This window comes from Aedes albopictus, chromosome 2 (genome assembly GCF_035046485.1).
Source record: "Aedes albopictus strain Foshan chromosome 2, AalbF5, whole genome shotgun sequence".
Classification (NCBI taxonomy): domain Eukaryota; kingdom Metazoa; phylum Arthropoda; class Insecta; order Diptera; family Culicidae; genus Aedes; species Aedes albopictus.
In genome coordinates, this window is record NC_085137.1 from 151,218,257 (window position 1) to 151,233,797 (window position 15,541).

Below are 15,541 nucleotides of genomic sequence, written 5' to 3' on the forward strand. Positions count from 1 at the left end.
ACAACAACTGATTTGATCGAATTTCAATTAAAACTTGATCGATTGGAATTCACAAGGTTGATTACAAAGAGAGAAACTCTCTCGTTTGTAATGAGTATTTACGATCCCTTAGGGTTAATTTCGAACTTCACAATTCATGGTAGAATTCTTTTACAAAAATGGCATAAAGAATCTTCTGATTGGGATAGCCAGTTACCAGATAGTTTATCAAATTTTTGGAACTCTTGGATAGATATGCTTAAACTTGTCACCCATTTTAAGATTCCAAGATGTATGACCTTGAAAAATGCATTGTTTTATGAGTTGCATATGTTCGGAGATGCTTCGGAAAATGCTTTTGCTGCCGTTGTGTATCTGAGAAGTGTTACTGCAAATGGCACTGATGTGAATATAGTATCAGCAAAGGCAAGAGTTTCACCGAATAAAATGTTATCCATACCACGTTTAGAGTTGCAAGCAGCAATATTAGGGATAAGATTGTTGAATACCGTAAAGAAAGAATTAAGAATTTCGATTTCAAAATGCGTCATGTGGTCAGACAGTCAAACTGTCCTAGCCTGGATTAATAGTCAGCATAGGCGGTATAAGCAATTCGTAGCTCATCGAGTTGCTGAAATCTTAGAAACAACTTCAATGGATCAATGGAGATATATAAAATCATCATTAAACCCTGCTGATGAAGGTACAAAAATTAAAAAGGGAGCATCATTATGGCTCAATGGACCATCGTTTTTAAGAAAATCAGAAAGTTATTGGCCAAACTGGACAGTAAGTATGGAAACTGATGAAGAGCTGAGAAACTATGTAAACATTCATCAAAGAATACATCCTTACTCTTTTATTCAGGACGATTATTTTTCGGACTGGTGGCGTTTGGTTAAGCGAACTCTAATAATAAAAAAGTTTACCGATTGGATTAAAAATAAAACAGATTTTGATCGTAGCACTAATTATGATGATGTAAAATGGGTTGAAAACGCGATATTCAAAAAAGCTCAATGGGATTGTTTCGCAGAGGAAGTAACATTACTGAAAGAAGGTAAAGAAATTGAAAAATCCAGCAACTTACGAAAATTGAGTCCAATGCTTGATAATCATGGAGTACTCAGAGCAAGAGGAAGATTGGAACACGCAAGAAGCATACCCGAATCAGCAAGAAAGCCAATTATATTGCCATATGAACATAATATTTCTTTTTTAATTGTAAAGACATATCATGAACGGTATTTGCATCAGAATGACAATGTCGTGATTGCAGCTATTCTTCAAAAGTTTTGGATTATTAAACAAAGGTCACTTTTGAAAAAGGTCAAGAAATATTGCCAAGAATGCATTATTGCTAACGCAAAACCAGTACCACCCATGATGGCACCCTTACCAGATTATCGGACCGAATCTTTCTTGTATCCATTTACGCATACTGGAGTGGATTACTTTGGTCCATTTGAAGTTGCAGTAAAACGATCAAGAGAAAAACGTTGGGGTGTGATTTTTACATGTATGTCTAGTAGAGCAGTTCACATCGAAATGGCTGAGAAATTAGATACAGATTCTTTTATTGTCTGTTTGCGTAATTTTCAAAACAGAAGAGGAAAAATTAAGCACCTTTACAGCGATAATGGCACCAACTTTGTTGGAGCTGACAATGAATTAAAAGAACTAATTGTGAATATTGATAAAAGAATGAGAAACGGTGATGCGGCAGCATTAGCCTTAAAATGGACATTCAATCCTCCCGCGGCATCCCATTTCGGCGGAGTATGGGAGAGGCTTATTAAAATCATAAAGTTATCGCTATATAAAATGCTGAAGCAGTATGGTAGTCGTTTACCACGACCAGCAATTTTAAGATCTGCTCTGATCCAAGTAGAATTTATTCTAAACTCTCGTCCATTAACACACATACCAGTAGAAGATATCGACGACGAAATAATGACACCATTTCATATTCTAATTGGTCGTGCTGGAGAATATGTACCACCTTATGATCCAACTGCAATTCACTTAGAAAAACATCATTGGAAAAAGGTTCAAAACTATGGGAAATATTTTTGGGATCGGTGGACGAAAGAGTACCTTCCATTATTGTTGAAACGAAATAAATGGACTAATCAAATTGAACCTATTAAAGTTGACGATATTGTTGTAATAACTGATGATAAGGCACCTCCTGGAACATGGCTGAAAGGTCGAGTAATCAGTGTTAGAATGGCTAAAGATGGACAAGTAAGATCTGCTGAAATTAAAACATCTAAAGGTATTTATGAAAGACCAGCCGTCAAAGTGGCAGTTTTAGATGTTCGGAAAATTCAAAAGCCAAAGCCATCTTTAGAAACAAATGATGATTTATTTCAACAAACTCAAAACTTTCAAGGAAGTCATGACACAATTCCACTTTCAGAACCGAAGAAACTAGATTCACCAGATTTAATCCCGAATCAAGATGATCATGAAGAAATGTGCAATCTACGTTCGAATAAAACCATAAGAACAAAAAATCCTAGTAACTTCATATCGTTTATGTTGCTTGTATACATGTTTACATTAATCTTTGGTTTCGAAACTAGAGGATTGATAGCATTTGATTGTGCCAACCCAGAGGTAAACATGACAAGTTACTCGCTTCTTGATGTAGCTTCTTGTATTCCTCAGAAAAGTAATTTGAGTTCAACAGAAATAACAATACAGGTTTTACAAAGGAATGTAAAAAGTTTAACTAAAGTTCTTCAATGTAAGGTAATAATTCGAAGGTCCATAAGACATTGTGGAGCATTTTCGCATACTTCAGATTATCAGTATGGATATTCTTACATCGTCAAAGAGTTCAATTCAGAAGAATGTACAAAGGTACACGCTTTAGGAATTGTATCGCTGACTCATGACAGACAAATTAATGAGCTGAAGTTAAATTCCACTACAAGGGGTGAAACGCTTATTGTAGGTAGCGTGACTGGAAATTCATGCAACGGAGGCACATATAGTACACCATTCTATACATGGACTGGGACTCATTAACTAATTTTTTGTCGCATAAAAACATTAGAAGGGAGACGGTAAACAAAATGGAAAATAATAGATGTTCAGAAGAGAATCAACAACCAAACAATGAAACAGAAGAAACAGAAATGAACCTGTATAGAGGAAATGTGTATCCAAAATTCAACACAAATGTCTAGTCCTAAGTAAAAAGACAATATTAATATCATTTCATATAATAAGTAATAAATCGCTTATCGACAATTATTATTGTAAATCTAGTAGATTTACGGGGTCCGGAATGTAACGAACGCGAATCAATCAATTTGCATTTCAAACTCAAGTTGTCATTTTCCTTAAGTTATACAGCGCACCGCATGGCATATTGTTAGTTGCAATATGCGCATAGTTGATAATTCTCTGCTACCCAAGACAATTACGTCATAAACTAATCTTCTACGAAGGACCAAGAAAGAGACCCATAAATTGTAATGAAAATAGTGACGCACCGATAGTGGCGGCGATAACAAAGTAGAGATAATAAGAAAGGGACCCAAAAGATAATGAGTCAAATCAGGTAGAATGTATTGTACATTCATTCATATATATAAGGCTTAGCATTAGTAATAAAGTTAGTTCTAGACCACAGTTCTACAGTGTATGTTTTCTACATCCGAAAACCGTAAAGCTCCGGTGTCACAGCAGTAGTTAACAAACGTTTTTCGTTATGTGTTACTTGTAGGGCTACAATTCGCTCTGCTTAATCTAAGCCGAATAAGAAATCCTTCTCCACTGGGTCCGGATCTGGGACAAATAATTTCAGTCCCTTTGGATGCTAAAGGCTCATAGGTCTTCTTCAATCGCAAAGAGCAATCGTGTGCGAGGTCGAATACTGCAGGAAATCCTCTAAGGCTGCTGCAAAGCTTTAACTCAGGATTTTGCAGAGAATCTTCTCGGAATTCTGAACTGGTTCCTCTCAGGATTCTGCCGAGATTCCTCTCAAAATTCTACAGAGAATCTTCTCGCGACTCTGTAGATAATCCTCTCAGGATTCTGCGAAGAATCCTCCCAGGATTATGAAGAGAATCCTCTCAGGATTCTGAAGAGAATCCTCTAAGGATTCTAAAGAAAATTTACTCAGAAATCTTTGGAGAATCCTCTCAGGAATCTGTAGAGAACCCTATCGGAATTCCTAAAAGAATCTTCTCAGGATTCTGAAGAGAATCCTCTAAAGTTTCTGAAGAGAATTCTCTCAATTATTCTGGAGAGAATCCTCTCTGGATTCTGCAGAGAATCTTCTCAGAATTCTAAAGAGAATACTCTGATGATTCTAAAGGGAATCCTCTGAGGATTCTGAAGAGAATCCCATGAGGATTATAAGATAATCCTGTGAGGATTCTGAAGAAAGCTCTCTTAGGATTCTAAATATAATCTTCATGGGATTCTGAAGAGAATCCTCTCAGGAATTTGAAAAGAATCCTCTCAGGATTCTGGAACGAATGCTTTCAGGATTCGTGGAAAAATCCTCTCAGGATTCTGAGAAAAGTCCTCTCAGGATTTCTGAAGAGAATCCTCTTAGGATTCTGAAGAGAATCCTCTGAGGACTCTGAATAGATTCCTCTGAGGATTCTGAAAAGAGTTCTCTTAATATTCTGAAGGTAATCTTTATGGGATTCTGAAGAGAATCCTCTGAGGATTCTGAAAAGAATCATTTCAGGATTGTTATGATTCTGAAGAGAATCCTCTCAGGACTCTGAAGACAATTCTCTCAGGATTCTGAAGAGAATCCTCTCAGGTTCTGAAGAGAATCCTCTCAGGATTCTGAAGATAATCCTCTCAGGATGGTGAAGAGAATCCTCTCAGGATTCTGAAGAGAATCCTCTCAGGATTCTGCGGAGAATCTTCTCAGGATTCTGCGGAAAATTTTCTCAGGATTCTGAATAAAATCCTCTCAGGATTCTGCGGAGAATCCTCTAAGGATTCTGCGGAAAATCCTCTCGGGATTCTGCGGAGAATCCTATCAGGATACTGAAGAGAATCCTCTCAGGATTCTGAATAGAATCCTTTCAGGATTCTGAAGAGAATCCTTTCCGGATTCTGAAGAGAATCCTTTCCGGATTCTGAAGAGAATCCTTTCCGGATTCTGAAGAGAATCCTTTCCAGATTCTGAAGAGAATCCTTTCCAGATTCTGAAGAGAATCCTTTCCGGATTCTGAAGAGAATCCTTTCCGGATTCTGAAGAGAATCCTTTCCGGATTCTGAAGAGAATCCTTTCCGGATTCTGAAGAGAATCCCTTCCGGATTCTGAAGAGAATCCTTTCCGGATTCTGAAGAGAATCCTTTCCGGATTCTGAAGAGAATCCTTTCCGGATTCTGAAGAGAATCCTTTCCGGATTCTGAAGAGAATCCTTTCCGGATTCTGAAGAGAATCCTTTCCGGATTCTGAAGAGAATCCTTTCCGGATTCTGAAGAGAATCCTTTCCGGATTCTGAAGAGAATCCTTTCCGGATTCTGAAGAGAATCCTTTCCGGATTCTGAAGAGAATCCTTTCCGGATTCTGAAGAGAATGCTTTCCGGATTCTGAAGAGAATCCTTTCCGGATTCTGAAGAGAATCCTTTACGGATTCTGAAGAGAATCCTTTCCGGATTCTGAAGAGAATCCTTTCCGGATTCTGAAGAGAATCCTTTCCGGATTCTGAAGAGAATCCTTTCCGGATTCTGAAGAGAATCCTTTCCGGATTCTGAAGAGAATCCTTTCCGGATTCTGAAGAGAATCCTTTCCGGATTCTGAAGAGAATCCTTTCCGGATTCTGAAGAGAATCCTTTCCGGATTCTGAAGAGAATCCTTTCCGGATTCTGAAGAGAATCCTTTCCGGATTCTGAAGAGAATCCTTTCCGGATTCTGAAGAGAATCCTTTCCGGATTCTGAAGAGAATCCTTTCCGGATTCTGAAGAGAATCCTTTCCGGATTCTGAAGAGAATCCTTTCCGGATTCTGAAGAGAATCCTTTCCGGATTCTGAAGAGAATCCTTTCCGGATTCTGAAGAGAATCCTTTCCGGATTCTGAAGAGAATCCTTTCCGGATTCTGAAGAGAATGCTTTCCGGATTCTGAAGAGAATCCTTTCCGGATTCTGAAGAGAATCCTTTCCGGATTCTGAAGAGAATCCTTTCCGGATTCTGAAGAGAATCCTTTCCGGATTCTGAAGAGAATCCTTTCCGGATTCTGAAGAGAATCCTTTCCGGATTCTGAAGAGAATCCTTTCCGGATTCTGAAGAGAATCCTTTCCGGATTCTGAAGAGAATCCTTTCCGGATTCTGAAGAGAATCCTTTCCGGATTCTGAAGAGAATCCTTTCCGGATTCTGAAGAGAATCCTTTCCGGATTCTGAAGAGAATCCTTTCCGGATTCTGAAGAGAATCCTTTCCGGATTCTGAAGAGAATCCTTTCCGGATTCTGAAGAGAATCCTTTCCGGATTCTGAAGAGAATCCTTTCCGGATTCTGAAGAGAATCCTTTCCGGATTCTGAAGAGAAACCTTTCAGGATTCTGAAGAGAATCCTTTCAGGATTCTGAAGAGAATCCTTTCAGGATTCTGAAGAGAATCCTTTCAGGATTCTGAAGAGAATCCTTTCAGGATTCTGAAGAGAATCCTTTCAGGATTCTGAAGAGAATCCTTTCAGGATTCTGAAGAGAATCCTTTCAGGATTCTGAAGAGAATCCTCTCAGTATTCTGTTGAGAATCCTCTCATGATTTTGTTGAGAATCCTCTCATGATTCTGTTGAGAATCCTCTCATGATTCTGTTGAGTTCTCTTAATATTCTGAAGGTAATCTTTATGGGATTCTGAAGAGAATCCTCTGAGGATTCTGGAAAGAATCATTTCAGGATTGTTATGATTCTGAAGAGAATCCTCTCAGGACTCTGAAGACAATTCTCTCAGGATTCTGAAGAGAATCCTCTCAGGTTCTGAAGAGAATCCTCTCAGGATTCTGCGGAGAATCCTCTAAGGATTCTGCGGAAAATCCTCTCGGGATTCTGCGGAGAATCCTATCAGGATACTGAAGAGAATCCTCTCAGGATTCTGAATAGAATCCTTTCAGGATTCTGAAGAGAATCCTTTCCGGATTCTGAAGAGAATCCTTTCCGGATTCTGAAGAGAATCCTTTCCGGATTCTGAAGAGAATCCTTTCCAGATTCTGAAGAGAATCCTTTCCGGATTCTGAAGAGAATCCTTTCCGGATTCTGAAGAGAATCCTTTCCGGATTCTGAAGAGAATCCCTTCCGGATTCTGAAGAGAATCCTTTCCGGATTCTGAAGAGAATCCTTTCCGGATTCTGAAGAGAATCCTTTCCGGATTCTGAAGAGAATCCTTTCCGGATTCTGAAGAGAATCCTTTCCGGATTCTGAAGAGAATCCTTTCCGGATTCTGAAGAGAATCCTTTCCGGATTCTGAAGAGAATGCTTTCCGGATTCTGAAGAGAATCCTTTCCGGATTCTGAAGAGAATCCTTTCCGGATTCTGAAGAGAATCCTTTCCGGATTCTGAAGAGAATCCTTTACGGATTCTGAAGAGAATCCTTTCCGGATTCTGAAGAGAATCCTTTCCGGATTCTGAAGAGAATCCTTTCCGGATTCTGAAGAGAATCCTTTCCGGATTCTGAAGAGAATCCTTTCCGGATTCTGAAGAGAATCCTTTCCGGATTCTGAAGAGAATCCTTTCCGGATTCTGAAGAGAATCCTTTCCGGATTCTGAAGAGAATCCTTTCCGGATTCTGAAGAGAATCCTTTCCGGATTCTGAAGAGAATCCTTTCCGGATTCTGAAGAGAATCCTTTCCGGATTCTGAAGAGAATCCTTTCCGGATTCTGAAGAGAATCCTTTCCGGATTCTGAAGAGAATCCTTTCCGGATTCTGAAGAGAATCCTTTCCGGATTCTGAAGAGAATCCTTTCCGGATTCTGAAGAGAATCCTTTCCGGATTCTGAAGAGAATCCTTTCCGGATTCTGAAGAGAATCCTTTCCGGATTCTGAAGAGAATCCTTTCCGGATTCTGAAGAGAATGCTTTCCGGATTCTGAAGAGAATCCTTTCCGGATTCTGAAGAGAATCCTTTCCGGATTCTGAAGAGAATCCTTTCCGGATTCTGAAGAGAATCCTTTCCGGATTCTGAAGAGAATCCTTTCCGGATTCTGAAGAGAATCCTTTCCGGATTCTGAAGAGAATCCTTTCCGGATTCTGAAGAGAATCCTTTCCGGATTCTGAAGAGAATCCTTTCCGGATTCTGAAGAGAATCCTTTCCGGATTCTGAAGAGAATCCTTTCCGGATTCTGAAGAGAATCCTTTCCGGATTCTGAAGAGAAACCTTTCAGGATTCTGAAGAGAATCCTTTCAGGATTCTGAAGAGAATCCTTTCAGGATTCTGAAGAGAATCCTTTCAGGATTCTGAAGAGAATCCTTTCAGGATTCTGAAGAGAATCCTTTCAGGATTCTGAAGAGAATCCTTTCAGGATTCTGAAGAGAATCCTTTCAGGATTCTGAAGAGAATCCTTTCAGGATTCTGAAGAGAATCCTCTCAGTATTCTGTTGAGAATCCTCTCAGGATTTTGTTGAGAATCCTCTCATGATTCTGTTGAGAATCCTCTCATGATTCTGTTGAGTTCTCTTAATATTCTGAAGGTAATCTTTATGGGATTCTGAAGAGAATCCTCTGAGGATTCTGGAAAGAATCATTTCAGGATTGTTATGATTCTGAAGAGAATCCTCTCAGGACTCTGAAGACAATTCTCTCAGGATTCTGAAGAGAATCCTCTCAGGTTCTGAAGAGAATCCTCTCAGGATTCTGAAGATAATCCTCTCAGGATGGTGAAGAGAATCCTCTCAGGATTCTGAAGAGAATCCTCTCAGGATTCTGCGGAGAATCTTCTCAGGATTCTGCGGAAAATTTTCTCAGGATTCTGAATAAAATCCTCTCAGGATTCTGCGGAGAATCCTCTAAGGATTCTGCGGAAAATCCTCTCGGGATTCTGCGGAGAATCCTATCAGGATACTGAAGAGAATCCTCTCAGGATTCTGAATAGAATCCTTTCAGGATTCTGAAGAGAATCCTTTCCGGATTCTGAAGAGAATCCTTTCCGGATTCTGAAGAGAATCCTTTCCGGATTCTGAAGAGAATCCTTTCCGGATTCTGAAGAGAATCCTTTCCGGATTCTGAAGAGAATCCTTTCCGGATTCTGAAGAGAATCCTTTCCGGATTCTGAAGAGAATCCTTTCCGGATTCTGAAGAGAATCCTTTCCGGATTCTGAAGAGAATCCTTTCCGGATTCTGAAGAGAATCCTTTCCGGATTCTGAAGAGAATCCTTTCCGGATTCTGAAGAGAATGCTTTCCGGATTCTGAAGAGAATCCTTTCCGGATTCTGAAGAGAATCCTTTCCGGATTCTGAAGAGAATCCTTTCCGGATTCTGAAGAGAATGCTTTCCGGATTCTGAAGAGAATCCTTTCCGGATTCTGAAGAGAATCCTTTCCGGATTCTGAAGAGAATCCTTTCCGGATTCTGAAGAGAATCCTTTCCGGATTCTGAAGAGAATCCTTTCCGGATTCTGAAGAGAATCCTTTCCGGATTCTGAAGAGAATCCTTTCCGGATTCTGAAGAGAATCCTTTCCGGATTCTGAAGAGAATCCTTTCCGGATTCTGAAGAGAATCCTTACCGGATTCTGAAGAGAATCCTTTCCGGATTCTGAAGAGAATCCTTTCCGGATTCTGAAGAGAATCCTTTCCGGATTCTGAAGAGAATCCTTTCCGGATTCTGAAGAGAATCCTTTCCGGATTCTGAAGAGAATCCTTTCCGGATTCTGAAGAGAATCCTTTCCGGATTCTGAAGAGAATCCTTTCCGGATTCTGAAGAGAATCCTTTCCGGATTCTGAAGAGAATCCTTTCCGGATTCTGAAGAGAATCCTTTCCGGATTCTGAAGAGAATCCTTTCCGGATTCTGAAGAGAATCCTTTCCGGATTCTGAAGAGAATCCTTTCCGGATTCTGAAGAGAATGCTTTCCGGATTCTGAAGAGAATCCTTTCCGGATTCTGAAGAGAATCCTTTCCGGATTCTGAAGAGAATCCTTTCCGGATTCTGAAGAGAATCCTTTCAGGATTCTGAAGAGAATCCTTTCAGGATTCTGAAGAGAATCCTTTCCGGATTCTGAAGAGAAACCTTTCAGGATTCTGAAGAGAATCCTTTCAGGATTCTGAAGAGAATCCTTTCAGGATTCTGAAGAGAATCCTTTCAGGATTCTGAAGAGAATCCTTTCAGGATTCTGAAGAGAATCCTTTCAGGATTCTGAAGAGAATCCTTTCAGGATTCTGAAGAGAATCCTCTCAGTATTCTGTTGAGAATCCTCTCAGGATTTTGTTGAGAATCCTCTCATGATTCTGTTGAGAATCCTCTCATGATTCTGTTGAGAATCCTTTCAGGATTCTATTGAGAATCCTCTCAGGATTCTGTTGGGAACCCTCTCAGGATTCTGTTGAGAATCCTCTCAGGATTCTGTTGAGAATCCTCTCAGGATTCTGTTGAGAATCCTCTCAGGATTCTGTTGAGAATCCTCTCAGGATTCTGTTGAGAATCCTCTCAGGATTCTGTTGAGAATCCTCTCAGGATTCTGTTGAGAATCCTCTCAGGATTCTGTTGAGAATCCTCTCAGGATTCTGTTGAGAATCCTCTCAGGATTCTGTTGAGAATCCTCTCAGGATTCTGTTGAGAATCCTCTCAGGATTCTGTTGAGAATCCTCTCAGGATTCTGTTGAGAATCCTCTCAGGATTCTGTTGAGAATCCTCTCAGGATTCTGTTGAGAATCCTCTCAGGATTCTGTTGAGAATCCTCTCAGGATTCTGTTGAGAATCCTCTCAGGATTCTGTTGAGAATCCTCTCAGGATTCTGTTGAGAATCCTCTCAGGATTCTGTTGAGAATCCTCTCAGGATTCTGTTGAGAATCCTCTCAGGATTCTGTTGAGAATCCTCTCAGGATTCTGTTGAGAATCCTCTCAGGATTCTGTTGAGAATCCTCTCAGGATTCTGTTGAGAATCCTCTCAGGATTCTGTTGAGAATCTTCTCAGGATTCTGTTGAGAATCCTCTCAGGATTCTGTTGAGAATCCTCTCAGGATTCTGTTGAGAATCCTCTCAGGATTCTGTTGAGAATCCTCTCAGGATTCTGTTGAGAATCCTCTCAGGATTCTGTTGAGAATCCTCTCAGGATTCTGATGAGAATCCTCTCAGGATTCTGTTGAGAATCCTCTCAGGATTCTGTTGAGAATCCTCTCAGGATTCTGTTGAGAATCCTCTCAGGATTCTGTTGAGAATCCTCTCAGGATTCTGTTGAGAATCCTCTCAGGATTCTGTTGAGAATCCTCTCAGGATTCTGTTGAGAATCCTTTCAGGATTCTGTTGAGAATCCTGTCAGGATTCTGTTGAGAATCTTCTCAGGATTCTGTTGAGAATCCTCTAAGGATTCTGAAGAGAAACCACTCAGGATTCTGAAGAGAATCCTTTCAGGATTCTGAAGAGAATCCTCTCAGGATTCTGTGGAGAATCCTCTTAATATTCTGTTGAGAATCCTCTCAGTATTCTGTTGAGAATCCTCTCAGGATTTTGTTGAGAATCCTCTCATGATTCTGTTGAGAATCCTCTCAGGATTCTGTGGAGAATCCTCTCAGGATTCAGTTGAGAAATCTCTTAGGATTCTGTAGAGATTTCTTTCAGGATTCTTTAGAGAATCCTTTCAGGATTCTGTAGAGATTTCTCTCAGGATTCTGAAGAGAACCCTTTCAGGATTCTGTGTAGGAACCTTTCAGGATTCAGTGGTGAATCCTTTCAGGATTTTATGGAGAATCCTCTCTGGATTCTGTGGAGAATCCTCAGGATTCTGTGGAGAATCTTCAGGATTCTATGTAGAATCCTCAGGATTCTGTGGAGAATCCTCAGGATTTTGTGGAGAATCCTCTCATAATTCTGTTGAGAACCCTCTCAGGATTCTGTTGAGAATCCTTTCCGGATTCTGTGGAGAATCCTCCCATGATTCTGTGGAGAATCCTCTAGGGATTCTGTGGAGAATCCTCTCAGTATTCTGTGGAGAATTCTCTCAGTATTCTGTGGAGAATCCTCTCAGGATTCTGTGGAGAATCTTTTAAAGATTCTGTGGAGAATCCTCTCAGGATTCTGTGGAGAATCTTCTCAGGATTCTGTGGAGAATCCTCTCAGGATTCTGTGGAGAATCCTCTCAGGATTCTGTTGAGAATCCTCTCAGGATTCTGTTGAGAATCCTCTCAGGATTCTGTTGAGAATCCTCTCAGGATTCTGTTGAGAATCCTCTCAGGATTCTGTTGAGAATCTTCTCAGGATTCTGTTGAGAATCCTCTCAGGATTCTGTTGAGAATCCTCTCAGGATTCTGTTGAGAATCCTCTCAGGATTCTGTTGAGAATCCTCTCAGGATTCTGTTGAGAATCCTCTCAGGATTCTGTTGAGAATCCTCTCAGGATTCTGTTGAGAATCCTCTCAGGATTCTGATGAGAATCCTCTCAGGATTCTGTTGAGAATCCTCTCAGGATTCTGTTGAGAATCCTCTCAGGATTCTGTTGAGAATCCTCTCAGGATTCTGTTGAGAATCCTCTCAGGATTCTGTTGAGAATCCTCTCAGGATTCTGTTGAGAATCCTCTCAGGATTCTGTTGAGAATCCTTTCAGGATTCTGTTGAGAATCCTGTCAGGATTCTGTTGAGAATCTTCTCAGGATTCTGTTGAGAATCCTCTAAGGATTCTGAAGAGAAACCACTCAGGATTCTGAAGAGAATCCTTTCAGGATTCTGAAGAGAATCCTCTCAGGATTCTGTGGAGAATCCTCTTAATATTCTGTTGAGAATCCTCTCAGTATTCTGTTGAGAATCCTCTCAGGATTTTGTTGAGAATCCTCTCATGATTCTGTTGAGAATCCTCTCAGGATTCTGTGGAGAATCCTCTCAGGATTCAGTTGAGAAATCTCTTAGGATTCTGTAGAGATTTCTTTCAGGATTCTTTAGAGAATCCTTTCAGGATTCTGTAGAGATTTCTCTCAGGATTCTGAAGAGAACCCTTTCAGGATTCTGTGTAGGAACCTTTCAGGATTCAGTGGTGAATCCTTTCAGGATTTTATGGAGAATCCTCTCTGGATTCTGTGGAGAATCCTCAGGATTCTGTGGAGAATCTTCAGGATTCTATGTAGAATCCTCAGGATTCTGTGGAGAATCCTCAGGATTTTGTGGAGAATCCTCTCATAATTCTGTTGAGAACCCTCTCAGGATTCTGTTGAGAATCCTTTCCGGATTCTGTGGAGAATCCTCCCATGATTCTGTGGAGAATCCTCTAGGGATTCTGTGGAGAATCCTCTCAGTATTCTGTGGAGAATTCTCTCAGTATTCTGTGGAGAATCCTCTCAGGATTCTGTGGAGAATCTTTTAAAGATTCTGTGGAGAATCCTCTCAGGATTCTGTGGAGAATCTTCTCAGGATTCTGTGGAGAATCCTCTCAGGATTCTGTGGAGAATCCTCTCTGGATTCTGTGGAGAATCCTCTCAGGATTCAGTGGAGAATCCTCTCAGGATTCTATGGAGAATCCTCTCAGGATTGTGTGGAGAATCCTTTCAGGATTCTGTGGAGAATCCTTTAAGGATTCTGTGGAGAATCCTTTAAGGATTCTGTGGAGAATCCCTTAAGGATTCTGTGGAGAATCCTCTCAGGATTCTGTGGAGAATCTTCTCAGGATTCTGTGGAGAATCCTCTCCAAGGATGGGACAAATCATTCAATCACGTTATTCTTGGCAACTCTGTTTTATTATTTTACGGCTTGATTCCATTCATTCGCTTCTGGAGAAATCTCTACAAATGAATCAAGGTGAACCTAGGGTCAGTTGAATCAACAAAAGAAAGAGCTGGCAAAGCGAATGACAGCGCTTGAAATGAATTATGCGATCGTGATTCTTGAACCCAAATTTGACTCGGAGGATTGTGTCGGGAACGTTCACACGCGAATGGAATTTTGTTTCTCTTATGAATGCATGATTGCATTCACGGGAATGTGTTTTGTAATGGTACCTAAGAAAAGGAAAGCCGGCTGAGCAAACGATTTGAGTGCAATATATGTAATCGAAGCAATATATTCTAAACACTATTAAAGCTGTGTTTTAGGTTAAGAAACTAAAATAACTTCTCAACTTGCAGAATCGTTATTATCGCCACATTTATGAAATTACTTAGTTTATCGTAAATCAACAAAATATAATTTAAAAAATCAATGTGAAATTATTGTTCCATTGTACGAAGTAAGTAGGGTGGAACCACAGGTTTTGCCCAGACGGTAATTTTGGTCATGTTGCATTTAAATGGCCAATTGTGGTGTTAGTTATTTTCTGTAAAGTAGATTTTATTTATTCTTTTAAATTTATGTGCATAAGCATGTCAATATTTTCTTATCGATACGGATTTTTTTTATTAAGTTTGTTTTGTTATTTTTTTTATTCTTTGCTTCGTTAGTAAGTTAGCTAAAAGACCTCCTAGGATATTGCACTCAAATTGAATTGGCATCACTAAAAAAAGTTCTGTCTCGTACAAACTAAGAATCAAATGAAAATTTTAACACCCGATTTTTGTTGTTAATGTTTCAAAATACAGGGGATAGTCCAGCTTATCCAGTTAAATTTTGCAATAGAATAAGTCAACTAGATACATCTTTCCGTTCTCAATTTTTAACTTAGTTGTTCAGCTAGTTATCTATCGATGAACCTGGGCGTGTTAGTGGAATACTTGTACTTAACCCGATTTTCTTTTTACTTAGATATCTATTACTGTTCCAAATTTGGAAGATTGGGCTATTATTCATGAGGTGACTGGTTCAGGTTAAACCCATAATTATGTGATTGCCATTTTTAAATTGTTTTTTTTTTTCGTAAAGTTCTGTCCATCAACTTCGTAGAATGGTGATTTCAAACATACAAAAATTTCGAAATTTTTTTAGACCGAGGACTTTGCTCAGACGCCTGCTTCTCCCAAAAAAAGTCTACGTAGTTTATGGATGGACTCTGATGAGCTTTGGAAAACGTTTCACTTAACTTAAAATTGTTGACAAGCATTAACGTAGCTAGTTTCCATTTTTTTCTCACTCATTCTCTAAACTACGCAGACTCAATTTTGGCAATCTCAGACCCACCCCCTCCCCCCTCGTAGACTTTTGTCCATACAAAGTTTTCGGAATGTGTAAGGACCGTAGACTTTCTCCAGACCCCCGCATAGCTCCGCATATCTATATAGATATATACGTTGTGGTACATAATTGATCGGACAAACGCCGATTTCCATACAAAATGGCTAACTGTGAGTTACAGCATACTAAAGTTTGCTCTGATGGAATGAGCTCAAATTTTGACACGGAATACTTGCTGAATTTTACGTTAACAAAGTACAAAACGTTTTCATCATAGGTCTAGGTGTGACAAGGCCAGGGATGAGAAATGTACTGGAAAAAACGGTTACCGACTGTACATTTGAC

The 15,541-nt window shown here is 39.8% G+C and overlaps 1 protein-coding gene across 3 annotated transcripts in view; it reads right to left on the minus strand.

Moving 5' to 3' along the window:
* LOC109429277 (nephrin-like) overlaps positions 1–15,541 on the minus strand; it is a 506,653-nt gene that overhangs the window by 175,817 nt on the left and 315,295 nt on the right. The window lies entirely within an intron of this gene.